Source organism: Falco punctatus (genome assembly GCF_963210335.1).
Source record: "Falco punctatus genome assembly, chromosome: 1".
NCBI lineage: Eukaryota > Metazoa > Chordata > Aves > Falconiformes > Falconidae > Falco > Falco punctatus.
Window position 1 is genome coordinate 53493773 of NC_137580.1, and position 27503 is coordinate 53521275.

The 27503-nt window shown below is 40.8% G+C and overlaps 1 protein-coding gene across 1 annotated transcript in view; it reads left to right on the forward strand.

Moving 5' to 3' along the window:
- The first annotated feature begins 11900 nt into the window (after positions 1-11900).
- LOC308059181 (uncharacterized protein) overlaps positions 11901-27503 on the forward strand; it is a 31616-nt gene continuing 16013 nt past the window's right edge. Inside the window, exon 1 of the mRNA XM_080376155.1 lies at positions 11901-26134. The gene's annotated coding sequence lies outside the window, so the exon portion shown is untranslated. The remainder of the gene's footprint in view (positions 26135-27503) is intronic.

The following is a 27503-nucleotide window of genomic DNA, read 5'->3' on the forward strand; positions in this document are numbered from 1 at the left end:
ATCTATTGAAAATGGTAGTCATAGGCTTCACACTGAAGACTATTTTCATTAATCAAGCAGCTAGATAGTTACCATCACCACTTTACTTTTAAGGGAAGGTAAGTTAAGTTGATTCCATAGAGCTGGTCTGTCTCCGTGCTTTATGGAATATACATGAGTTGCAAAAAAACCATTCTTTTTTTATATGCAGACCACGTTTGCAACTTGTGTTAGTCTAGTGACTCCAGTGAGTTTACAGCAGACTGGAAGTTAGCTCTGCATGTTATATTGTTTCACCTATTTGTAATGTGAGCCACACCAATCTACATATAAAAAGCATTCTATAGGTTGCAAATAAACCCACCAGATGCTTAGGGAAGGAGGAGTAAAGATTGCCTGGACATACTTTTGGGTGTGCTTTATGATACAGTCTGTAATTATGTGACCATATGTAAAAAAAGTGCTGGGTGGAGAAGAGCATGCGACCACATATTTTTATGCATCTGATGTGCGGAATTAGACTCTATAACTCGAAAGTTATAAAGTAGGTATGTTTATTGCGCGCAGATGCACAGGGGATCGCTCCTCCACAAGCGTGCATGCCCGAAGTGAGGAACCATCTCACATTTATACAATAAAACAAATGAATATTCAATTAACGCCTATACATATTCGTTACCTAAACCCCCGCTTCGTATGTTAATTAGCTTATCAGTCCTTTGCCTGGAATGTGGTGGTCTTGCAGGTTTGTAGGTGATTCATGTTCTTGTGACCATCCGATCTTCTCCAGCAAGGAGACTTAGCACTCCCTCCCTCTAGATAGCATTGGAATATCTCTCATCCTTTTCTCATTCTTTTTTAAATAGCCCCTTTGTTAGAGGAAGAAGGGCAGGCGTCTCCTCAAAACTGTGTGCCTGTGTGACCAGACATTGCACCCATGACTAGTCACCGTACTCACATTCCTGAGCAGACATATACAATCACAGTCGGTGTCCATTGTCCCCATTTCACAGTATTTCTCCATATCACATCAACAGACAAGAGGATATTTTTTTGGGTCAAACTTAATTGTGTTTTTTTCTGAGTGCCTAATTTTTCCATCAGTTTTCTGCTCAAATGCTACTGTATTCTTTTGAAGACTTCTTTTTCCTGTGAACCAAGGATACAAGAGTACAGTCCAGCCACACTGTGGCTGTGCATCCTCTCTCCACCATGCAATGTGGACTGTACGCTGTATCTGCTCATGGGCAGGTGCTCCCTTCTGCTGTTTATTTTCCCCAGAGAAATCCCCCACTAGGCAGCCTTTCTTGTCAGCTGTAGGCTGGCCAGTGCACACCTGGACATTACTTCTGGTCCCTCTGCCACGATGTTCCTCCAGAACCATCATTTTACTTTGACAGTGGCAATCTTGGAGCTTATGGTCTATGCCAGTGATACAGGATAAGCAAACTGTGCCAGCGCTGAAAGGTGGTAGTGCAGCTGCTGCAAAAAGTGAGTGTAGGGATGATAGTGAAGAGAGTAAATTGTCTGGGACACAAAATTTACAATTGTAATGAGGATTTGTCTGTTGGCTGTTGTGGTATCATCCATCAGCTATTTCTGTCCTTAGGCAATGGCCATGCTGTTAGTCCCTTAACAACTTCAGTCTGCTTCCTTCTACTTTAGTTCATTGCTGTATTTTTGCTTCAGTAAGTTTCAGCACCTAAAAAAGTGAAGTTTAAAATGGATGCAAAGCTTTTATTTGTGGGTGCTTCATACATGGGGGATTCACCCACAGGAGTGTAAAATGTCCATTGCTAATTTATTTTCTTCCTGATGTGTAAGGCTTGGCTGCAAAAATAAACCATTTTTTTTCCTTCTTTAGAGTATAACATTTTTTTTAAGCCTGAAAAAGCATTTCCAACTACCTACTCTATGAGGCATTACACCGTGTTCTTCAGACTTGTCAATTGCCTCCAGAGCCCAAAAACTTGAGATCATCCTGGTTTCTGAATTTTCTTTCTAACTTATCTGTCTCTTGTGAATGCAAACTGACATATCACTGCATTCACCCAGTGCCCAGGGTGTTCCTGATGAGGAGGCCCAGCACCCTGTCTCCTGTGCCAGGGCAGAGATACCAAACGCCCAGGGTTCTTTTGGATTTGGAGAGGAGTGGGGAGAGGGGATAAGTTCTCCATCTAAGTGTTGGAGATAACCTTTCTTCACCCTCATCTTTGAAGCTATGTACATCAATTAAATATTACTCAAGTCAGAAGTAGAAGAGCTGCACCAGCATGGTCAGATGGTGCTCACATAAAGGAAAGGAATCCTGTATGCCTGTTCCTCTTTTACAGGCTTTTAAAACCACATTTTATCTGAAACAGCCTGTAGAACAAGCCCATGGTCAGTTTGGCAGCTAGGGCTGAAATGGAAATCCACTTTATTTTGTTTCGTTCTTTCATTTTCCAGTAGGAACTCTTTAAGGTGGACATTTGAGCAACATTTTGATTGCAACTTGATTAATTTTTATTCTTTCATCATCATCTGCTGGAGGAAAATATTTGGGCAACTGAGTGTAAATTTTTCTCTTGGAGATCTCATTTGCTGGGGCCAGCCCAATAGCACAACTCTATAGCTGCACAGACAGTTTTACATTCATTAGTTCCTGTTCTTTTCCTTCAACATTTATAGCTGAAATAATTTTCCCAATTGCTCTAACAAATCATTCTGTTTCTCCATTAGCTGTAATGGCATTATTCTTCAATGAAAAAATCCTGCATATTTTGCAAGTTCTTAAATTCCTGCCTGTGGAAAGTTGGGCTGTTACCCATTTGCAGTGCTTTTGAATTCTGGAGATGGAAAATATCTTATCCCATGATGTGACAATGGTGCTGGCTATTTAACATTTTATTTCCACCTGGAGGACTGTAAACACTCACCAATAATGACTAAAGCATAATGCTAGAGACCCCAAAACACTGACATCTTCCACAGAGCACACATGACTAAAAGTATTAAGAATGAAATGAAAACTCTTCAAATTGTTTCTCCATTTAGGGTGCTTACAGCATCCTAGCTTTAATACTCTAAGACCTTTCAGATAAATCTTATTTCCATTTTTTCCTTTTTTTTTTTTTTAATGTATTATTTTTTTTTCGTAATAGAGAGTAATATTTTTTCCTAATAGTAACTGTAATCATCTACTGAAAAATCTGCACATACTTTTATCCATGGCCTCTGTTTTCATCTTTCAGAATGGATGTGCAGATGAACGGCAGCTACAGCACCTTAGCAAAACTAGACCACATCATTGAGAGACTAACAATGAAAGTAGAGATCTTAATTTGGGCATTTTTTTCTGGAAAGACCTATGACTAGTTTTAAGTTTGGCCCTAGCATGTAAGATTTATTTGTGAAGTTTTGCAATTTGCTCTCTTTCTATGTCATTTCTGGTCATTTACAAACATTGGTTAAAGGAAATCCAGTCCAGTACGAACAAAATTGTTAATTTTTGTCTTGCTCCAAGAGTTTCTGTATTGCTACTTGCTAGGTTTAGGCATCAAAGTGATTGATGGAGACCATTGGGTGTAAGGTGTTTTCTGGTGTAACCCTTTTACTTTGGAAAGTGCTTGGTTGTTCTGCTCTGGAAAGCTAAATGAGAAGGGAGTGTTCTGTTCTTTTCGGGACAGAACACCTCACTTCTATGTTTTGATTGATTTTTCCCCCTAATTATTTTAATTTAATGAACAGAAAGATAGGGTAGACCAGCATTACTGGTTCCAAGGAAACGCCCCCACCTAGGAATGCTGGATCATTGTGTCTTGTCTCTGACAGTAGTGATATCAGATATCTAGGGAAAAATTTAACCGTTCCACTTCCAGGAAACACTTTCACAGAACATTTTAGTAGCATCCAAGATTTTTCTGCTCAGAAACCTTGTGAGGCAGGGCAGGGATCTCTGTGTTGAATGGATCTTAAGAGATTCTTCCTGTGTGAATGTCTTGAAATGCATTTTGCACTCATATGGATTTCTAGCAACTGCAACATCCTGCAGCAAGTCAAACTCCAGATAAAATAGTTTCATTTTAATGCTAAAAGGCCCATGCCATTTGATTTTCTTTCAGAATTTAATTTCTCTTATCTTTTTGGTTTCCATTCCATCTTGGATTAGGATTTTTTTAATTAAAGAGTTTTCTGTACAAGAGAAATCCAGTGCATGTAGTGCATGCCCAGCTGTATTTATGGGATTATAATATTTTATTTGAGGGAAAAAATAGGTAGTCTTATGATTACAGATAATTTGCTGTAATGCTCTTATTTTATAAAAATCAATGGGAATAAAGATGGAAGAAAATAACAGGCAGAGAAATCCTGTGTTATAATCCGTATAACTGAGCAAATGGAAGAGAATTAATGGCTGATGTTTTACCATAAATTTGCTATTTCTTGGTTTTTAAACATTTTTTTTTGTAATCTGAATGTTACATTCAAGCAAGATTTTCTCTGTTAGTAGTTTATATTACCCAAAATTTTGTATGGCAGATTTTGCAGCTTCTTAATACCTCAGTCAGCACTAATACAGAAGCATCTCAAAATGGGATGAAGTTTATACTAAGTTTTAATGAGCAGCACTCAGAAGCGTAGAGAAGTCCCACGCTGTTTCAGACTTCTTCATCTGAAATGAAGCTGAATATGTCACCCAGCAAAGCTCTTTCTTTAAGCTGCTGAGATTTCACGGTTTCCGAAGCAGCAGCCTTCTGTGATTTCCTCATTTTCTCTCCAAAGTTAGAAGAGAAATGGAAAAGCATATGTTAAAATGTTAAACGTTAGAATAAAACCTCTTGTAAATTTAGTAGAAAGTTTATGTTTTTATGGCAAATCTTTGGGGAAATGGTATTTTTTTCAGAACAGTTTTGTCTCCACTGCAGAGCTGACGTGAGTGCATTGGTTATACACCGTACAATGAAAATTCTTAACATGCCTCAAATGTCAGCTGATAATGGCAAAGAAACAGCTCCAGTTCATAATCTAGATAATTTTTTTTGGCACAGGGCAGGGACAAATTGGAATTTCAACATATGCTGGGGAGAAAATGCCCATCAGGATGCTAGAACAACACAGTGCCTGCTGAGATTAAATGATTCAGTGAGGACCTGTAAACTGTGATTCAAAGAGGCACAAGATTATCTGTGTAATCACTCACATGTAAAGAAATAGCAGGACCATTTTTTTGGCACTGATAGCTTCTCCCACAGAATATATGTATTGTCCTGTCAGTGTGACCTGTCTGCTTCTGTAACTCTTATGGCAGAAACGTGTATCTGTCACTGCAACAATACAGCAGCCAGCAGATACTGACGTTTTTACACTAATGTCATATTTGTCCGCCTGCTTTGTCCTGAAAATCTGTAATCTTGAAATGACTGACAGCATCAGAAACTTTGGGGAATTGTATCATTACTGAGGCAAGAATCTGATTTTTGTCCATTTCATTTGTTCCATTTATTTGTCGAGCAGCGGACAGGTCTGGACTGCACAGCAGGGCTATATTCACCCAAAATGTGGGAGGGTGCACTTGGGTGCAGATACTCCATTGCCTCACCTGGAGCCCATCCCCAATCACGCAGGCCCAGAGCTGTCTTCTCAGAATAGCCAGTCCCACACACTTTTTAACAATGTGACCCAAGTCATTAGGGATGAAAAGTTCACCTGTAACCTACGGGTTACAGTCCTTGGTGCCCAAAATGACATAGCGCTCTGTGGGAAAGGGGAAATCCTGACTTGAATCTCTATTTTCAAAGCAGGCTTTGTTGTCTCGTGTGCCAGATAAATGACTATCAGCTGTTCTCCATGGGTATTCCTCCTGTTGGAGCGGTTCGGCTAGCTTCAATTCAGGTCAATTCTAAGTTAAATACTAATTGGTCTGACTTAGTCTATACCCCTCTGGTAAGTGCACTCAGCTGAGATCTAGGAAGCTGAGGTCTCAGTCCCTGCTAAATGTTTAATGCTGTGTGCACAATGAATAGCTCCCCCAGGAGGGATCCCCTGCATAGAGGAGGCAAAAATCAAATCATCCAGAAGAGTGGTTTGAACCTGGCTCTTTGACATTGCAGGGATGCTCTAATTGGATTATCAGATCCTGTGAGATGGAACCTCCCTTGCTTTTCTTTTTGCAAATGGGGTAGAAACATTTAGCTCCAGGCTTATGGATTGTTATCCCAGGCAATAGGAGAAGCCTCCATAGCTCTCACTAACTGGGTGAGCTGATGGTCGGCATTGTGCTGTTTTCCTCTGTATTTTACTTCTGACACTCTGTTTGGTAGGTTGCTCTGAAAATGTCCGTATCTCCACACAGCAGTGCCCATAGCTCGGAGCTGGAGGCCTCTGGGCAGCAGCATGGATCAACAAGATGAAATTAAAAACAGCTTTCTTATTGTGCTGAGGAGAATATATGGGAGGTATCTCCTACTGAGCATTGCACTAGGTAACTCATGAACATTTATTTGGCCATTTGGGTTAATTAATACTTAAAAAAAAAAAAAAGATGCTTATCCTGGAACCTATGCATCTTTTCACCTTGCTTTTCCCAGTTGTTCCTACTTCATACATTTTAATTAGTATCACAGAGCAGCCTCGAGGCACCAAAATGGGTTCCTTTGAAACGAGACTGACCCGGGGAGGTGCTCTCCTGAAGCACGCCCTGCCCATTCTCATCCTAGAGCCCAAGCTATAGGGTCAGCCTAAGAGCTCATTGAAGTCAAACACCGAGATGTGCATTGTGCAGCACTGAGCAATCTGTTCCACAGATCCATTTCTGTTGTGCTCATAAAGCCATTTCAGACTTCATTCTTCCTACAGGAAGCCCACCAATAAGCTCCTTGTGCTGCTCTGAGCACCAGTAATTAGCACAGCTTTGCTGGGGAAGCTGGGGACACTGTCCCCTTTATATGGCCATCGCCTGGAAGAGTGACGATAATTCTGCCAGTCATCTATGGATATTGAGGCTATACATTTCCCTCCCTTGTTCCCTCTCCCTACACACAACACATGGTAACAACCATTTTTTGAAAAGGATCTGCTGTGGTAGAAAGTTGGTTTGCACTTGGAATAGCGTCACCTCTTCCAAACTGAGCTCCGCCAGCTGCCTTGCTGCCTGGCTGCCTGTGGTAGCTAACTGCAGGCTGCCTGTCTCCTGCGTGAACTTGCTTGTCTTCCTCTTTGTGTTAAGTTTAGATGCTATTCAGTCAGACTTTTATTTCTTAACTGCTCTTTTATTTTTCATGAAGAAAGGGACAAGATAAGAAGGAGGAACTGATCAGCTTCCTTGATACCCTTCTTAATTGTATGAACCCAAATCAAATCTCTTTCCATTTTTTTGCTTTTATCTAGTGCAGGTATTGAATGCATAAAATTTAATCTTGAAGCGCTGAAACAAATGATTAGAGTGTTATTTAGCTATCAGGCACTCTTAAGGGTCATGGGATAATTAACACCTAATCTGACTGCAAGTAGCATTTTGAAGTATTCTATTGATATCTTTTATTCTTTTCACATTGCAAACTAAAAAGAACCTCCCCCCCTTCTTTTTTGTTGTAGAGTACCTACATGCAGAGTGCCTTTGTGAAACCAGGGAATTTTATGATCAATCCTAACATGATACGGCATTGACGTAACTAAAGACTGTGAATGCAAGATGACATCTGGGTGGTATTAGCAGAATTTCTATTAAATTAGAAAAGTGTGAATATTTAGAATAATGTAATGCACAATACTTAGCCAGACTTTTGTGCAATAGATGCGTGATTCTGCAATTCAACCGTTTGAATAAGCAATGAAAAGTGAGCTAAAAAATAAATAAGAATGAAGCTTTTCTTCACTTGCTACTGACATACAAAATTGCAAAATAGAAAATATTGTATTATTATAGATCTTTCAGGAGACTACATCAGTTTTGGAATGACTGCTGACTGTTACATTTGGGCTGGATTCAAGAGGGCACAGTATTTTAGAACCTGATTATCTCTCCTAACTTGCTTTTTATCTCAGTGGGTAGAATAGAGGTAATAATTAGAGAATTAAGCTTTGCTCACTCAGTCATGAAGTGCACAAATTCACTTGCTGTTTCATATTTATTTTCCAGCTGGAGGAGTTTAATTTATTTTGCTTTCTGCGGTGCCCACACCTGACCGACCAAAGCATCTTCACTAGGGTCCCACTGATCTCTGCTATTTAACCCCTGTATCTCTTCCTACTGCTCTGCAAAGCAAACAGCTTTCCTCTGAGGCTTACGCCAGAGCTCCTTAGCTATAGCTGCCAGTGACTGCCATCCCTGTTGACCCCTGAATCTGATAGCACATCCGTAGAGTACATTCACATTCCCTCCAAAGGGACAAGAAACATGAAGAGTAACCTAATAGCGACGGCAAGAGGTTGTCTGCATTCAGCAACATGTAAAACTTATTCATATGCTTCTACCAGCACAGTTTCTCATTGTCAGATTCATAGGTCACACTCATTTTGCTTTGAAAACACAACAGCATTGTTTCCAATAGGCAGGAATAATAATATATCACTGAGTGATACTGAAGAATAACAATAATGTGTTCCTTTTTATTATTATTTTCTGTCTGAATCCAGATGTTTTCTGTGGTCCCTGTAGGCAAAACGCTGTCTGTGAGAAAGTCCCTGCTGGCTGTCACAATGCAGTGTTATCTTGTGAATGGTTCCTTAAATATCTGCAAGGGCAGAGAGATTAAATGTTCTGCTGGGAAACTCTGGAAAAGTAGAATGTCAGCATCACCTTTTGTCCAAGTGAAAAGTTAAATGACATTTCCAGTGATATTGATTAGAGCATCTTTGACTGCCAAAACAGAATGGCGATTTCAATATCTGCAATGAAATGCAAAGGCTGAAGCAGAAGACTGTGGGAGTAGACAGCATTTCACTTCAGAAGATATTCACAACTGAGAATGAGGAAATCTCTTTGCTCAGAGTGCTTGGATCTCGTCACTGGGGAGTATCTTATCATTGGGGAGGTGGATTTTCCCCTCTTTATTTGTGTAGGTGGAATTGTGGACTGAGGGGACCATGGGCAATGCTACCACCCTTTCGTTATCTGAGGTACCTTCTTCCCTTACTTGTCTCCCAGGCTGTTGTGCTGGGGCAGAGCACTTAATCTAGGATGTTTCTGTGCTGCATTGTCAAAAAAGACACTCCAAGCTGTCCGTGAAAGTCCCTACTTGTAAGAGACCTTCATCTCATTACAATTCATGATGTAAGACAAGTCACTCCCAGCCCCAGAACGCTGGATCTCTGTTTGTCAACACAAGTGAACTGCTATTGCATTAGAGAGCTGACTTCTGAATGTTCTGTATGATAGCCACTTTCACTGACTCAGGAGTATGTATGGAAGGAAGGGCATTGTCACTCTCTTGACTGTTTAGTATATAATTTGTTTTACATCATTTATTTCATACAGTGTCCCCACAACACTTCTTGCATGAAATAGAGCGGCAAAGTGAAAAATTACCAAAGAAGGTAGGAATGAGGAGGGAAAGAGAATGGCAATTACGATCTAGGGTAAACTTGACAGTCAGCTGCACTGAAGCCCATGGAGGTATCCCGAGTCCTGTTTCAGATTCTCCAGCCAAGAATCCATCTGACTAAATTTTTTTCTGAGGAGATCATAAAAGTGCTGAAATAGGGAGTTGCAGACAGTTTTAACTTGCAGAGCTGCAGTGGAGGTTTTGGCACTGTAAATGGTGGGGATTTTGCCGACTCACAGTGAAAGTAGGAAACCTAGGAAAGGAGAACTAGAGAAAAATAAGCAGAGAGGAGAGATACTGAAACAAATCTGAGGAGTGCATTATATAAAAAAGTGCTTTGAGTGTGCCCCTATCCTATAATTAATACAAATGTATCTCTTCTTTTTGAAATACATTTTATACTGCAACTCTGAAGGAATAAAATTGAAACAAGTACGTTTAACAATACAAGGAAATCATCTTCACATTCTAACTTGTTATAACTCAATTCTACTTCGTTATTAATGAAGTAATAAAATAATCTTAATTAATGTTCTGATTCTCTGTATCTTTGCGTAATTGGTAGCTGATCTTCTGTGAATGGAGCATTTTTCAGTTTCAAGATTATCTCCAGGTTCAGCTCCCATGCTCTTGCTTGATCTTTTTTTGTCCTTCTTGACCTTAGTCTTCACACTCAAATGGCCATTTAGATTCTCCTGATTGCAGCCTGAGAAGAGAGCGGAGGTTTATATTTAGCCTGGCCCTTCTGTAAACCCGTATTGTTCCTTTGCTATTACAGAAAGAAATTGGGGTTGTAAAAGTCTGCATTACATTGATCGTCTACTGGGGTTCAGGGACGTAATGGGTTTTATTTGATTTCACTTACACCAATGTAAATTAGAAGGAGCTGCATTAAAGCTAGCAGAGAAGGCAGCTGCATTATACTGGTGTAAGGAAAATTAATGAGACCCCTTGCCTCTCCCACAACAGTGAGTTTTCCCCCATTGCTCTACCCTCCTCTCTGTTGTTGAGTTAGAACGGAACAAGATTTGTTGCACAAAAATAGTTTTTCACGTTCTTGTATGCATATCCAGCAAAATTTAGTCTAGCAAACTATCAGGGTGATTACTTAAATTTTCTGCAGGGATCACTGCAGCAGAGGGATGTGTTCTTGCCAAAAGAAAAAAGCTTGGGAACAAACTGAGAAGGGAACTGACAGCTTGGCAAGATGCCATTTTTTGTCTTCCTTGATTTTCTACGACTTCAGTAGTGAAGCAAGTTGGTTTGTTTTTGGTTTGGTTTTTTTTTTTTTTTTTTAGAAACCCAGATATTCTATTTATGACATGTGAGACGCTGCCCTGAGAAATGTTGATTTAATGGGCTGTGATCTCTCAGGGTGGGTACTGGCAGGTAGCAGGGTGGGGAGGTTGTAGAGCTGCACAGGGTTGCTGCCTGGTCTTGCTGAGGGGCAATGGGAGGCAGTGTCTTTCAGCTCTAGTTTACTGATGACATGACAAACAGAAATGGGTCTCACCTAAGTCTGCAGACCCATGCTCTCAGCTCTGAGGGGTTTTGAAATCTGAATGTGGTTCTAATGGCTGAACTAAGCTTTCTGAGCCTACAGGCAGGGCACATTCTCTGGGGTTATGGTCACAGACAGCAGATGCTGAAGGGGCTGGCAGAAGGTCAGTTCCAGAGGGTTTGCTCAGACACTTGGGGTACGTGTCTCTAATTAATCCTGAAAAATAAATAATGATATTGTATCTTTTCCTTTAGAAATTCTGCATGGAGCCTGTATTGATTTCAGTACTGCAGAATCAGGAGCTAAGGTAATATGGGAACGCGGGCCCATGCCAATGTTCTACATAATTTTCTAACACTTGTAACAGTGTGCAAATTCAAGGTAGGGTTTGGTTGAGGTTGTTTGTTTTTTTGTTTTGGTTGACTTTTGGAAGGCACCCAGCATGGGAGTCCTCTCTCCTAAGTTTAGCTATCAGAAACCTGTGTATCTAAGCCAGTCACCTCATCAACGAAGAGGGAAAGGCATTCATGGGCAGCAATTAATCTAATTCTAAAACAGAGGCCTGAGATAAGTGACCTGAATACCCCTCTAGAGGGATCTATCTGACAAAGGACAGAGCACAGACAGGGAGTGTAGACAAAAGGCTTAATTTCAGACCTCTGAAGTTAGGGGAGACAAATCCATTCAGGGTCATTGAGGATCAAAGGTATTTAACAGGCATGGAAAATACAGATGGACCTGAATGTCAGCCTGTGTAAGAACAACTGCAGATTACAGTGGAAGCTGGTGAGCACTGAAGAAGCAACGTGCTGTGGGCACATTGTGAAAAGCTTCCTGCCTGCTTTGGCATGTTGGAATAGATGATCGTCCTTGACTGACCTGGATACCATAGATACCTGGACACCTTTTTGATGCAAAAGAAAGTGGAAAGAACACCAAAACAGAGGTGGAAGGAGAGGCATATTCATAGAGCCTAAACCACAGATGCTGAGGAACTCCTCGCTAGCCGTGTTGCAAGGGCCAAAAGTGTCTCACAAACTGTTTAGACCAATTCCTGGAGATTCAGACAACTCTTGCACAGAAGGCAACTCTTGCACAGAACTAATTGTACTGGAAGTCCAGTGCCAACGTCCAGCTCATGCAGGTCCTGAAACCTGTAAGAAATAACTTCAAGCATTTTTCTTTCCTAACTGACTCTACCCTGACCACAGACTGTGGTTGCAAACAGGGTATTGAAGCAGCTGGGCTTTCACTCTTCAGCTTTAAGACTCTTCTCATGTCCTTAGTGTAGCTTCTTAGACCCTAGTGGACCATCTATACCAGCAAAGCCTTTGGTTTCAGAGTGTCACTCTCCAAGGAGATTGCAAGTGAAATTGGACAGTAATGGGTCATGATGTTGTCATACAACAGTAGCAGCTCACAGAAACATGACACAAAGAAAAGGATTTTGATGGTTTAGAAAAATATCTCCTTTGGACAACTTTTTGCAGGGAATCACAGAATATGTTTCAGATGTCTTCTTTTGTAGGCAAATTATTGCTGTTTGTTGCAAAGCACCTGTACAACCAAGAAAAGGTAACTGTTACCATAGACTGTTCTGATTATGGGATATCTTGGATTTGTAATGTTGGGTAATGGCAAGAAATGAAATCAATCTAATCTCAAAAGTTTTATATTACACAGCATGCTCTGTGAATTTCTTGATATCCATTTGTAGTCATTGGGGTTTCCTAACATTGCTTTTGTTTGTTGCTTTGTTTATACAGCACAGTAGAGGTTCCTTTAGCAATATGCATTGTTGTTTGTGTTGAAAGGTGGGTTTTCTTTATTGTTAGATACAGAATTCCCCTTTTGCTAAATATCAATGTTAGAGATAAAATGCTTTTGTCAGATCCTCATAAACAATGAAACCAATGAAACTTTAATTGGATTATTCCTCAATTTGTCACTACCTGGTGTTTCTTTTTTCTCTAAAAGATTCTTAATTTGTGCTTGGAGGAAACTGACTTATTTTAAAATCCAATCTTCCTCCTCACATAATATCAATTTTCTATGAATAGCAGTATTTGTTATTGATTCTTCTTCTTTAACTGAAGCTTATTAATTAGAGTGGTGTTTGTGAAATAGTGTGGTGAATATGCTGCCCTTAAGCAAGATTTGTGTGATCTACAAGTTATTTTTCCTACTAAGTTTAATCACAATTAATTTTATGTAACCATTTCTTAAAATTCTCCACATACTCCAATATTGAGCATGTGGTTTTATCCAACACTTCTTATTTTTCTCAGGAAAGATTAAAAGCAGTTAGTGAATGCCTTTTTTTTTTGGAGTTACTTTTCAACTAGATTTTGTTCACTGACCAGCTGCACGTGGAGCCCCCTCACGGGGGTCAGCAAGTGACCGCCAGCAAGTGGCCAGAAAGACGGCTGATGAAAACAGCTGGAGCAGCTAGAAGAGTAACTGTATAACCTTGCAGCTTACATACCGCATCTATTTTTTACCTTTTCTAGAACATAATACTGTGGTTTGAAAAATGTCTGTAAAGATGTAGACCTTTGAAGCACAAATGCTTAAAACTGTGAAGTATTTAGATGCCTAAGACTGGACCACAATGGACATTTAACTCTTACTGAGATCAATTATTGTCTAATAGGAATCTGGAGCAAAAAAATATTTAGCCATCTAACCCTTACTACCTTTCAGATGTTGAGGCTTATCTGCATTTAAAATCATTGAAGTAGTTTTAAAAGTACAGCTCCTGTGTGGTGCTAAACCACTGAATCATGGGAGATGAGACATCAGACAAGGAGTGCAGGGCAGTGCTCTGAAGGGAAGAGCCTGCACCCTGCCTTGCAGCAACACTGGTGCTGCTCTGGCTGGTGCCCACTCTGTGGGGGAAAACATCTCTTGTTGCACATGTGTGTATGCATGGGCAGGGGCTGGGTTAGCCTTACGCTGGCTGAGCACGCTGAACTGGCTCCCGGGGAGGTCAAATCAGGGACACAGAGAAGCACTAGAGGAGGTAAAAAGCAGAACGTAGGAGTGTTCTGGGGACAGCAGCAATTTAAATTACTGTGAATTTTAGCCTTAAAAGTGAGGCAAGGATTGGATCTCAGGCTTGGCTTTAGAGAATTAGTATCATATTCTTTTTCATGCAGCTTTGCATCTTTAGGGCTGGGCTGTTGCCCAGGAACACGTGTGGCCATCTGCTCTGTGATGTGTTGAGACTGGGTGTCTTCACTGCCTGCCTGGAGAGCCCTGCGTGACTAGCTCAGGTGCAGGCATCTGCTCTGCAGATGCCTGCATTTTGTCAAACAAAGCCTGAGGTCTGGCTCTGTGTTAGGTGGCTAAAGTCATCACTTGCATCGTCTTCACAAACACCAGTCATGTACTGTAGTGAGTATAATGCAGGTTTCAGGATGAAAGAACCTGACAAGGAGAATAATATGTGCAGGACTTGGCTTTTATTGCGCTAAGCCTGACTTACATTACACAGATGTTAATAAAGGTGCCTTACAAATCTATTAAATGCAAATTAATCACAATTTAAAACAGTCTGACATAACCTGAGAGATGTATGGTGGCTTTAATGTAAAGGAGTAAGGAAGGTGCCACTCTGGCATGCTCACCTTTTAAGAGCAACAACCTGTTTCACATGGCAGCCTGCCTTTTTGAACCTGATTATAGCATATCTCTGCACCTTCTGCTTAAGCCATAGCATGGCTCAGAGTACTAGAAAACTGGCACGTTTGCTCCCTGTCTTGGATGAGTAAGTCAAAGAATGACCATTGTCTGCGAATGTGGGATAAGTGGAAGGAAATGGTGTGAGGCTGAGCAGCACTCAGACACTTATCTTCCACCTGTAGCTGTGGTGAGAAGCAAAACCAGGTAATGACAAGAAATGGTTCCTGGAAACTTTGTACTGTACCATGTTAAGAGTTGGCTCAAAGACATGTCTGGTGAACAAAAGCTAGAATATGTATACAGTGCTGAAAGGCAAAAGATGTCTTTTCCACTCTCTTTCCCAAATTTGGATAGGCTTTCTGGTTACTGAAAATTAGAAAACCAGGAAAAACTGGGGAAGCCTGTAAGTGGAAAATGACTAGCATTAAATTGTAGTTCTACAGACAAAGGCTTATTTATTGCCACTGACTACATTAAAAATCTGCAGTGCACACAGAAGCCAAACTTCAAATCTTGTCATGCTTAATAAAATATTGAATTAAGCAGAAGTGAAGCTACCTGCCATATCTAAAAGATAGTCTCAATGCCCTTTCAATGCTTTATTTTAAGACCAAGTACAAAAGGTTTTCACCTTACGTAATTAACTTTTTATCATTAAGATTTAGAAAAATTGAATTGTGTTGGACACAGGTCATCATAATGAGAATTTAATGGATCTGTATTACTATGCAAGTTAAGCTTTGAATATGTGCTAAATGCATTACATTACCATTGACCTATGCAAATTTCCATCTCTGTGACTCTTTTTCTTCATTGCTGCAGCATTAAGACCCCCTCTCTCTCCTCATCTCCTTAAACAATGATTTCCTCATTTTCATATTAATTGCATCAGTTAACTGAGATAATGCTCCCACTGAAATGAGCAATAGGATGAATCACTGAAATGGTGCAGTTATTCTTTTTGCTTAACCAATTTCACAGGACCTTCACAAAGAACTGCCTTAATTTGACTTTATATAATTGCTTATCATTAGACACAGCAGCCCCATGAAGTACCTTTATTTATTTAAGTCTCATCTCTGATTGATGGAAAATTAGTCACTTGCATATCTGAGGAACACAGATTGTTCTGCTACCAGGCAACTTCGTTGTAGAATACCCTGGAGAACTTCAAAACAAGCAACCGCTAATGCATGCTGAATATAAAATACAGGGAAACAAAGTGCAACAGCTAATGACATACAGGAGTTCCTGTAGAACGACCATGATGTCACAGAACTGCTTTACCTGCTCCTCACTAAATTTCCTCCATGAAAGGGGACAGACAGATGTTGTTCCAGAAGAGATTATACACCTGGCTGTAGCCACAGTTATACTCTGCCTGTTTTTAACACTAATGATGCCTGTCTGTCACACAGTGAGAGCACTGAAGGTTATAACATCCCTCCTTTTAAAATTAACAAAGAGCCCTACATGGTTTGGAATTCACTCAGAAAGCTTTAATCTACTTCTCATTTTTAATATTCTTAAAGTATTTATTCAGGACAGCTCAAAGGAAATGTTCACGCTTTTCTTCTTTGTAAGGAAAAGGGTGTGTGGGGGGAATTAAAATTTCTAAGGCAAATTATGTTGTTATCATCAACTGACATACTCAGAAGGGATCTAGAAAGGATTCCACCTCCAGCATAAAAGGAACCATAGCATATTATCCTATCATGGGATTTGAGTTGAAGGATTGCCTCCAGGTCTCCTCGAAGCACACTGTGTACTTTTGTCCCTGTGGATGAGACTACCTGTCACTGCACTAGATATCAGCAGTCATTAAATCCATATAGTCATAATATTGTTCTTTCCAGACATCAATACTGTGATTAATTTTCCCCCTTATATTTGTTCCTACTCTAATTCTACATGCAAGTCTGCTGCCTCCCTCCCCAGCAGAAGCCTCAGTTAACCTTTCTCATCTTGCCAGGCTGTCATGGCTTCCGAACAGCACAGCAACCCAACGGCCCCTCCAACGGATGCCTCGGATCATCTTCAGCCACTGGTGCCCAAGTCAGAAAAAAACTAATGAGCTGAAAGCAGCAGCAAAGAATTATACTGATTATTTCTTCAATGTGCTGCTCTTGAAGCTGTATTAAATACAAACAGAAGACAATATTGCCTCGGGAGCTTGCAGTCGGAAGTATTAACCTTGGAGTAAAGGCTGTTTTCAATTGTTTGGGAAGGTTAAATTTTGGTTTAATTCTGTCCCTGTTGAAATCCCAGGTAAATGAAGAGCATTTTGGTTTTGCTGTTTCCTCTACTATATCTCTGCCTAGGATACATGCAGGCAAGAAAGTGGTTCTTGCCCTGGCCTGGCATTATACACATGGTCAATAAAATTAGATTGCCTTTTGTGGAAAGACTGAGACCTCAGAAAGTATTTTTCATATTAGCAGTGAAAAATAAGTACAACTTTCTAAATGTTACATGATGTTTAGGTTGAATTACATGTTTGCAGGATTTCATGCTTCAATACGAAACGGGACATGCACTGAGAAACCTAGCTATCTGTGTTTTATTGAGTTAATTTCAAAGTTTGGAAGAACCCCTGTTCTCAAAGTTGGCAAACTCTTAGTTCTGGCCACCTAGAGGTAAATTTGAGAACTAATGCCAAAGAAAAAGCCTCATGTGTTTCCTTCCCAAATGCTCTCTTACTCAAAGTTTCTTTGAACTGAATGAACTTTTTCTTTATTCTTTGGCACACTGTTCTGCCTCATACCGCCAATGGCATTGTATGTCAGGGGTATAAACTCCAGTCCACTGTCAGTGTACCCACAACACGGGGTCCAGCTGAAGGCCAACGATGGATCTGAGCACGCTTTGTGCAAAGATGTCCTTACCAAGACTTCCAAGGAGTCTTTGTGCTGGTTAAGCTGTCCGCATGCCAGCTGCCAGGGAATGCTATGCAAGTCTTTGCCTTCCTTATGGGTTTTCATAGCTCTTCCTTGCTTGTAAAACAGTTTGCTGTAAGGAATCAGGAGAATGTTTCCCTGACTGAGTGCAAAACATGGAGCTATTCCAAGAGGCAAGTATTTGCAATTAGGAGGCATTGTAGGCTTAGGTATGCTTAACCACCCCACTGTATACTGTCATTTATCTGTAGCTGCTTATTTTAGTCTAAAATGGCTAAAATTAATATAGTTGCAGGAATCTTTCCCCCACAAACCCTTAACAGCAGCAATAATGACTGTGTTAAATCAGACCTCATTGCAATGTAATGAAGCCTGACTGACATATTGCAGGTATGATACTAAGTAAATTTCATAAATTATTAAACTGTAATTGAAAGTAATAGTGCAGATTACTTTTGGACATGCTTAAAAAAAGACCTTGGCATGAAAAGAAGGACTGTAGCATGACTGATTGGAAATAATGATCAATACCTTAATTTTAAGAATGGCCACAAGTTCCAAGTTTAAAATTAGAACAGAAAAAAATTTGAGTTTCCTACCACTCAAGCTACTCTTGACACTTTGACTTCTGTTTAACTTTTAAGTAAAGAGGAAAAATAGAATTATACTTTACCTCACAGAATGGGAATCTAAGAAATTGGAATCAGAAATGCTGAAACACTTATAGAAAACTGAAAATTTAGAGAAAAACCACTTTTTTCCTAAATTTTTAATTTTTAGTAACTGCATTTTCTCTCTGCAAGAAACCTCAAAGGAACCGGTTGCACTTAAAATCTTGGTATTATATAAACTGTATCATTTCACGCCTCCAGATATTTTGTGCTTCCTGTTTCACCCTGATAAGAGGTTATTTACGATTATACGCGTTTATTTGTGCACATGCCTTATGAAACCAGCCATACCCTTGCACCTCTGCTCACTTAATTATATTTACTCCAAATCTAGTGGCTTTATACATTTAGGCAGGGATTTGAAAACAAGGTCAACAAACCTTTGGGTGTATTTTTGGATTGTTTAGCTTGGGATGTTATGGACATGAACTGCATGGGAATAAAGGTATTTATTAGATTAACCTGGTTGTTAGTACTTTTCATGCAGTGCTCTCAAAGATTTTTCTGACAAAGTGGTTGTTGGTTAAAAATCTAAAGGAAAAAGATTCGGCAACACTTTTATTGACATGCTGAAATGTCAGGGAGCGCACGCATGAGGACAAAAGGAGAGAGGGGCACTGCAGCCCATCGGTGGGGATACCTGGGCAAGCACAGAAAGCTACAGGTTAAGCCTCTGCTCCCACTGAAATGAGTGTTAGAAGATGGAGTTCTACCTTTCAGTAGTACACAGTGAGCTGAAACCAATGTCTTCATACTTGCATGGAGACCTATGGTATAAAATGCCCAAGTCATTGGCATTTGAAGACACAAAAAATATCGCCTATTTTAATGCAATCATGCTTCACAGTTTCTTGCTCACTTTATTGGGTTTCCTAAAGTGAAGCACTTTCAGTTCAAGGACATCTTCATCTTTAGCTCTTGTTTATTTTTCTTGTCACTGGTCTATTGCTCTCCAGAGAAACATTAAACATCTCAATGGCATGGCTTACACATGAAATATACAGTTGGTTCAGCACAGAGGGCTTCATTTTAGGGCTCATATTAGTGGGTCCCTTGTGAGCTGATATTATGCCGTTTTTGTCCTTAGATCTTCTGGGGAAAGCTATCATCCAGTAAATTGCCTTAGTCAGATAAACATTACCAGATAGATCTCTTCCTGCCTCTCTCAGCAATGGGCTCTGCAGAAGGAAAGGTCATTGTTCATTCCCTTTCACTTTATCCTGCTCAATTGTTTCTCATTGTATCCAGACAGAGTTGGTTAGTTTTTACCAAGGTGAACTTAGGAAATATTAGTAACATAAACACACAGCTTAAGTGAACCAAAATATCCAAGGGTTCAGGGAGAGTGCTTTGACTCTTCCAGGAATTTCCTTCATTCACTTTAATTCTGCCGTGTTCACCAGTGTGTGAACCTTTTCCAGCCCTCTGGTTTTCTACCTTTGCTCTTCAAAGCCCATATAAAAAATTTGCAGCCTTCCTGTGACTGGGAAGCAGCTTTGTTCCACATCTGCCAAGGGGCAAATCCTATTTAATTGTCTTTAAGAGTAAGAAAAAGGATAAAGGGTTTCACAAAGACAAAGGAAAAAGTCATAGAGTTATCATCAATTTTTAAGTGGGGCTGGTTTGCCTGTTTGTAGGCAGAGTAAAAACCATTAGTATGGGAAATATCATGACTTGGCCTCTAGTAGCCAGAAACAGTTGTGAAGGAATAGGGGCATCCTTTTTCCTCTCTGCTCTAGCACTGCTGTCACCTCCTTATGCTGCTTCTCCAGTTTACTGCTGTCCCTGACACACAGGCTTGGGCACTGTCCCTCTCTGTGGCATTTCTAACTGGCTAGTCCAAAATGTTCCCTGTTCGTCTTGCTGGCTTAACCAAGATTGCAAATTCTTTAAGATGGTGCAGTGCTTAGAAAGTTCATTGCTGGTTCCTGGGCTCTGGTGGTGTTAAGTCTCCTGTACTTCAATCCATTCAAAACTCAGAGCATTTTTTTCATGAAATACTTCATAGATGCATCTTGGTATGACATTTGAGGTGAAATCAGCATCAGCCAGGGCCTTGTTAAAGAAGGGGGCAAGAGCTGTTGCCTTTATGGTAAGCATTATTTCAATTTTATTCATTTGTTCTAGAGCCAAAAGCTGTACCAAGGGGTAGTACTAACCCACATGAGACAGATCATACCTTGGTAGGGTTTGTGAGTGCTAATGGGAAGGAATTACAGGGACAGCCTCAGACCAGGATTTGAACATTTGCTGAAGTCTATCTGATTGTTCTCCAGGATCTTGCAGGAATTAGGTTGATGAAGAGAGTGTGAGTTTCTAAGTTGCAGGTTTTCTGGTAACCTCTCTTTTTGCTCAAACCCTTCCTTTTGCTTTGGATGTGGCGATGCAGAAGGGAGTACCCTAGTCACAAAGTTCAGGCTTAGCCCCTGGGCATCCCTCTCACCCTGGGAAGCTCTCTAGAGTCCCCTCCACAGACCAAGTTTGATTTTCTGATCCTAAAATGGATACAACAAAACAAGACCATTTGGCATTTCTGTTTTTGCGTTTAGCTGGGCATGACTTATACAACTAATCTAGAAAATTTAATTGCGAAAGCCTTCTTCATTTTTCTTTTTCATTCCAATAACAGAAACAGCTCAGACTTTCAGGTCGATAGTTTGTTGGACTTGTGTTTTCCTTGGACTTGCTACTTCCAGGTTTAGAAATCCAAGTCCTGCAAAAAATGCTTGTTGCGCATTTTCAGATCTTCTGCACACATGCAAGAGCTCTAATTGATCTAGGCTGCTGCAAAGGTCATTCCCACCAGCAAATTGATCTCTCTGTGCTGAAAATCCTGTGTTCAACCATTTAAAAAATACAACATATTCAACTGTTTCACTGGCAAGTGTGAAATATTCACTAGTAAGCAAGACAAACTGGGAGAACTGACCTTGAGCAAACCTGGTTTACTCTGTGCTCTAATTACTAAAGCAATCTACCTTTTCAGAAGAGATTTTTCTTGCTTCTAAGAATCAGAAGGAAGCTAAATAAAAGTCCTAAGCAAACTCTCAGCTCAAACCCATACATGCTGTACTATGTGTGCCTGTGTCGTGGTTTAACTTTAGCTGGCAGCTCAGCCCCACACAGCTGCTCGCTGACTCCCTCCACATGGGAGGGGGGAGAGAATCAGAAGAGTAAAAGTTAGAAAACTCATGGGCTGAGAGAAAGACAGTTTAACAGGTAAAGCAAAAGCTGCGCACACAAGCAAAGCAAAGCAAGGGATTAATTCCCCCCTTCCCACCAGCAGGCAGGCAGGTTCAGCCACCCCCAGGAGAGCAGGGCTCCAGCACGGGTAACCGTGACTTGGGAAGACAAACACCATCAGTCTGAACATCCCCCCCTTCCTTCTTTTTCCCCTAGCTTCATATGCTGAGCATGGTGTTGTACAGTCAGTTGCGGTCACCTGTCCTGGCGGTGTCCCCTCCCAACTCCTTGTGCCCCCTCAGCCTGCTCACTGCTGGGATGGGGTAAGGAGCAGAAAAGGCCTCGGCTCTGTGTCAGCGATGCTCAGCAATAACAAAGACATCCCTGTGCTATCGACTCTGTTTCCAGCACAAACCCAAAACAAACTCTGTACTACCTACTATGAAGAAATTTAACTCTACCCCAGCCAAAATGAGCACAGCGTGATAGCGGTGCTCTTAATTTGTACGAGAGAGTATACAGAAAAGTTGCTTGCTGAATTGCTCCCATATTGTCAAACAGTCAGTGTTCTGCTTTGTGGTTCTCTTTCAAGACCCTGTGGCAGAGTACGTACAGAGCAGAATGTTGCTGACCATTACCAGCACTCATATGAATCTGCCTGCCCTGAAGCCTGTCCGTAGTGCAAGAGAGATGCTACACTGAATCAAGCTGAGGATTTACTGGTCCAATATTCTGACAATGGCTAAAACCAGTTGCTCTGGAAGATGCTGGAAGATATAACTGTGCAATAACTGAGAAGTTAGAGAAGTTGAGGATGGTTTCGGTATCCCCCTGTTCTGCTTTTTCTCACAAAATATCATCTTTCTTTTATAGGAAGCAAAGAGACTTTTTCTTCCCAACATCAGGTTGGAAAGCTCCCATCTATGTCTAGAGTTCAAGGTGGATATTATTAATTTCTTCCCTCTCTGGATGACTCAGAGTTTCCCTCAGACATCATTACGGGAAAAAAATAACTTATTGGAACACTTGTCGTCTGGGTCCAGAGTTGAAATGAGATTTTCTCTCATCACAATAACACGAGGTAATTGTATTGTATGCACTTGTGTGATCTTGGTTGCAAAAGGTCAGTCAGATTCTTGTGCATCTCCTTCAGTTGTATCTTGCCAAGCCTGTGATGACGAGTTGTGGGATGTCTATCTTCTTACAGGGCTAAGCTCTTGTTCGAAAGCAGAGAAAATATACGTACTGCACTGAGCCTTGTAGCCTGCAAATTTCTATCACTCTCGTAGCTGCTTTCCTTAAATACCACTTCTGTTTGTGCTTGCCATGCTTCTTAGTTGAGAAGAATCTTAGCATTGCTCATTTAACTGCTTCAGCACCAAAATTCTCAGAGATTTTTTTTCAGATGTGATGACCATTGTCCCTGTCCTCATTTGTTATCACTGTAGCAACACAAGAAATAGGGATAGAAAGAGAAGACACAGAGTTTTGTCTTCCAAATGGACATGTTTAGGTGTCAGGTGAAAGAAGCGCTCCACAGGGTGTACAGAGTTTTGTCACTGCTCTGCTGTTGGCCACAGACCCCAGAAACTGCCATGCAGGGGTCACACTGCGTGAGTTCAGCCTGGGGCATGTCAAATGTGCTGTTTAGTATGCAGCTTTTGAGGGCACTGGGGGGAAAACCATTGCTACAAACCTCTGTGTGCCTTTTTTCTCCACGTGGATAGGCAAGCAGTGGGACAGAGGTTGCCTAGAGAGGCTGTGCAGTCTCCATCAGAGACTTTAGATGCAGTCCTGAGCAACTTGGTCTGATCTTGCAGCTTATCCTGCTTTGAGCAGGAGACTGGGCTTTAGACCTCCTGAGGTCCCTTCCAGGCTAAGTTGTCCTGCTGATGAAGCTATACATATTGATATGAAGGTATCACAGAAATGTGTGGGAAGGACACAATTAGGGGAGCAACTATGACACAATAGGGAGCAAAGAGGCTGATGAGATCTGTGCTGAGGTCTCAGCCATGCTGTACTACAGAACTGCCTGTATCAGCCAGTCCAATACTGCAGATTGCTTTTTAAATGGAAAATCATGTTCTCCAGGAGGTGAAAAGCAGGTGATGGAATGAGGTGGCATGTCCCAGATACCAACGCATCTCTGCAAAGCACAGGGAATTGCTTCTGTCCATGTAATGCCATGCAGAGCCTGCAAACATCAGACTGTGCTTGGCATGGCCAGAGCAGTCCCCAAGAAGGCTCTCAGCAAACACATTCCAGTGTGACTACAAAGCTGATAGACCTCGATGATGGCAGCAATGGTTTGTGTTACTGTGATGCCAAGGTGGGGCAGTCATGATGGCTGTCATGACTTGTTCACAGATCCAAACTTCCATATGGAACTTGTTTAGAAAAGTCTATAGGCTCAGATGGAAAACTTACAACTCTTAAGAATAACCAGTCATGTAACTGTTAGATAGACATTCATGTCAATATTCTTTTTTTTTTTTTTTAATTAAATCTTTTGTGTTCATGTCCAAATGATGATAACATAGATATTAATGTCTGATGCTATGTTCAGGTGTTTCTTGGACAAAAAAAATGAGATAGTTCTGTAACATGTAGTGTAGAAGTCTGAAGGCAATGTTTATCTATAGCTGATAAGGTTTCTGTTAAAATATTTTGTAGGAACCAGATGTGTATTCAACCACTTTTTAATTTTGATTGAACTATATTTCCTGTAAAAGACTGCTTTGTTTGTGCAGAGGCAAAACTTTTGTCATGAAGAGTTTTTTAACAGTAGAGATGTGTAAATTACTATTTTGTTTATTAAAAAAAGTAAATATTTTTGAAAATCATTTGTCATTTAAAATGTTTATTGTAAGGAAAATTAATTGTCACAAGAATTTCCACTGAATATGTTTTAAATTTTCCCAAAAAAACTTCATTTACCAATAAGTTCCAATTGCTTCTTATAAATACTGCATATAAGGGCTGAGTGCAGAACTGCTGTACCTTGGCTGTGTACATGAAAATCTCTAAAAGTCAATAGGCAAAAGGAGCCACCATACAATTGTGATATACTAAATTATTTTTTTGCATTTGTTGTTGCCATTTCAGTTTCTAATTTACTGTTTGCAGTCACATTTCTGAAGCTGCTTTTCAAATTTTCTTTGTCTCCCTGAAGCTCAGCATTCAGGCTTGTTTTGAAGCATGTCTGTTCATAATTTTTTTTTCCCCCCAAGTTGTACGAGTGACTGATATTTCCTGCCAATATTTCTGACCTCTCCAGGTCATTTAGAATTGCTCCTTTGGCCTCCTCCCTTTCATCAGCGGTGTTAATCATTAATATTTAGAAATAGCAGCTCTCTGGGGGTCAGCTTACCACCCCTGCAAACCGACATGAGAGAATTCACACCACCTGTTGGGGTAGAGTCCTTCACCCGCTCAGTCCACAGCCAACACTGTAACTCTGAGTGCAGCTTTGCCTTGGACTCTCTAAGTGGAGCATCCCGGGGTGTGCAGACCCCAGCAGAGCTGGGAACAGAGCCTGGTGCTCAGTGAACACCTTTCTTCAGGAGGTGGTAAAGGATGCATCTTCCACTGAGCACATGTTCGCACGAGCCATTGTCTCTGTCATCTTTGTGCTCACAGCCCCAGGAGGAGTGTGTGGCTTCTGACCTACCGAAACACTGCTTAGTGTATCTGTGGCCAGTGTGGGGTGTCAGCAATTTATACTGTTTTCCATCAGAAGATGCATAAGAAAGGTCATGAAAACACAATTCTATGCAATTTTATTATTTACTTTATTCTCCTTCCCACGAAACATTGATTTTGGTATCTTTTGTACATAAATCAAAGAAGGTAAACCAAGCAAGATCCCTCAAAATTCCGTCCAATATATTTTTTTGAGGAAATTTCAGATTTGGCATTTTTGAGAAAAGCAGGAACATTTATCAGGCATTTTTTATTCCTGACTGCTGCTGGCATGAAAAGTGGGTACGTTAGGAGATCATGTAGGCACAATTAACTGGTAGAGCTCACCTGCAGTGATAAAGGTTGTATATTAAACAGCTCTGAAACTTTGTTTATAGTCTCACCACTTTATGTGTACATAAGAGCATGTACCTAAGGATATGTGCGTCAGTCTCCATAGGCACAGACAGGCACAAGGTGGAGAAGTCTGAAAGAAAGATAAAGCATACAACCTTTTGAAACTTATCTGCTAAGAGCACAAGGTAATACATAAAAGGAAAATTCATTTTCTGTGTTTACAGGTTATGTTAAATGCCACTGTAGATAGAATCTCAGTTAGAAAGGCAGATGATTTAGTTCAGGGTGATTCGATTACTAGCTTTTTTAATGGAAATGTCACTTTTTCAAAGCAGCAATGCTGAGTATTAACTTCAGGCATGTCATGTGGCAACAAGTTGGACTAATCTCTTCTGTCACAACTGGTTCGGTTCCTCTTTTTTCATTTTGTGTTCCAATGAGGCTAATCAAAAAAGCAGATGGGGCAGGAAGCCTGTGCTCCCGCCCCAACTCAGTGACAAAAGAATGATCACACAGGTGACAGAATCAGCATGATATGACAGATCATCGGCACTGCTCCACCAAGGGTTTTGTAAATCCCTGGTGAAGGCTTAGGGCACGCAACTTGCGAGCACCTGAGAACTTGCTATACTTCAGTCATTTGAAAGTTTAGAGGTAAGCATGAGAAAATAGCTCAACCAATAGAATTAGTGAATATTTGGTCTGAGAAAAATTCTTTAATATATATTTTTGTGAGGAAAATGACCTTTTCAGCCTAAATGCTTAAATTCTGTGTTTCAGCTCTGAACATACTTTTATAGCCTAGAAAAGCAGAATTGTAAAAGAATTAAAAAGACATAGTTTATGTGAATATTTGCTCCTCTGGCAAAGCTCCTGGAAAGGAATTTTAAAATGCCCTTTTCCTTGTGTGTTATAAATAATAGAATATCTGCCATTGCTAATTGTGTAGTTTATTTTCATTACATGACTTGAGGTTTTATTGAGTTCCCTTTAAGAGCAAGTCAAGTTGACTTGTGCACAAGGCTCTCACAGGTCTATTGTGACGCTGGCTCAGTCACAAGGGGAGGAAGTAAGGAGCTTATGGGGTCAGATGTTCCATCTGACTTTTGAGATCTTACTTTGCACAGATATTACACCCCAGGAACATTCCTTTGCCCCTTGCAATGTAATCTCTGCTGAAAAATTACCATATGGGACTGGGCTGTTGTTGGTATAAACATATTTTAAAAGCACTTTTGTACAGTTATTTTGTAACTCTTATCTATAAATCCTTTCAATGAAATATCAGAGAGTTATTCAGCTGTGAAACTACGTAGAGGGGACATTTTCCTTATCCTGGGTCAGCATTTTCTGACTTTCTGTAAACACTCTTACATGATGCTTGTTAATAGGCTTCCTCATGCAGAAAATTCTTGGCAGCCACTGGAAAAGTTCTCCAGAAGACTGATTACTTTCCCTTTGCCTGAGGCCAGCTGCTGATCATGCCCCTTACGTAGCATGACAAACACAGTTAATATCAGAACATGCAGCCAAGACTGAAATGCTCAGTAATGCACCAGCTAAAGCTTGGCCTACCAGCACCCCAGGAGGTATATTAATGTGCTACAACCTGTTGGTACTAGTTTCCAAGGGTTTTAAAAGAGGTGGGGGGGATGGGGGATGGAGAGAACGAAGGATGAATTTAGCTGAAGTTCACCCAAGGGCACATTGCCATGACCGGAGGGAACTAATGGGATGGACTGTCCCTGCCAGCATCTCTTGGGGTGTCCCCAACCCTGCCTGTGGCCCAGGACCCCATTTCAGCCCAGCTGACCCCCACCCACAGGCTAACATCCCAGGCTGGCCTCAGCCCTGTCCCCAGGGAGATGCCTTATGCCCTCGGCCACTCTCCAGTTGCCCTGATCTCTGTTGAGGTGATGGGATGGGATCCAGCTGGCAACAGCCTGCCCTTCCAGCCCCCTGGAGCCCTGACACCATCTGTATTTAAGAAGCTCTTGGGCTGACTTCCCAGACCCCATAGCTT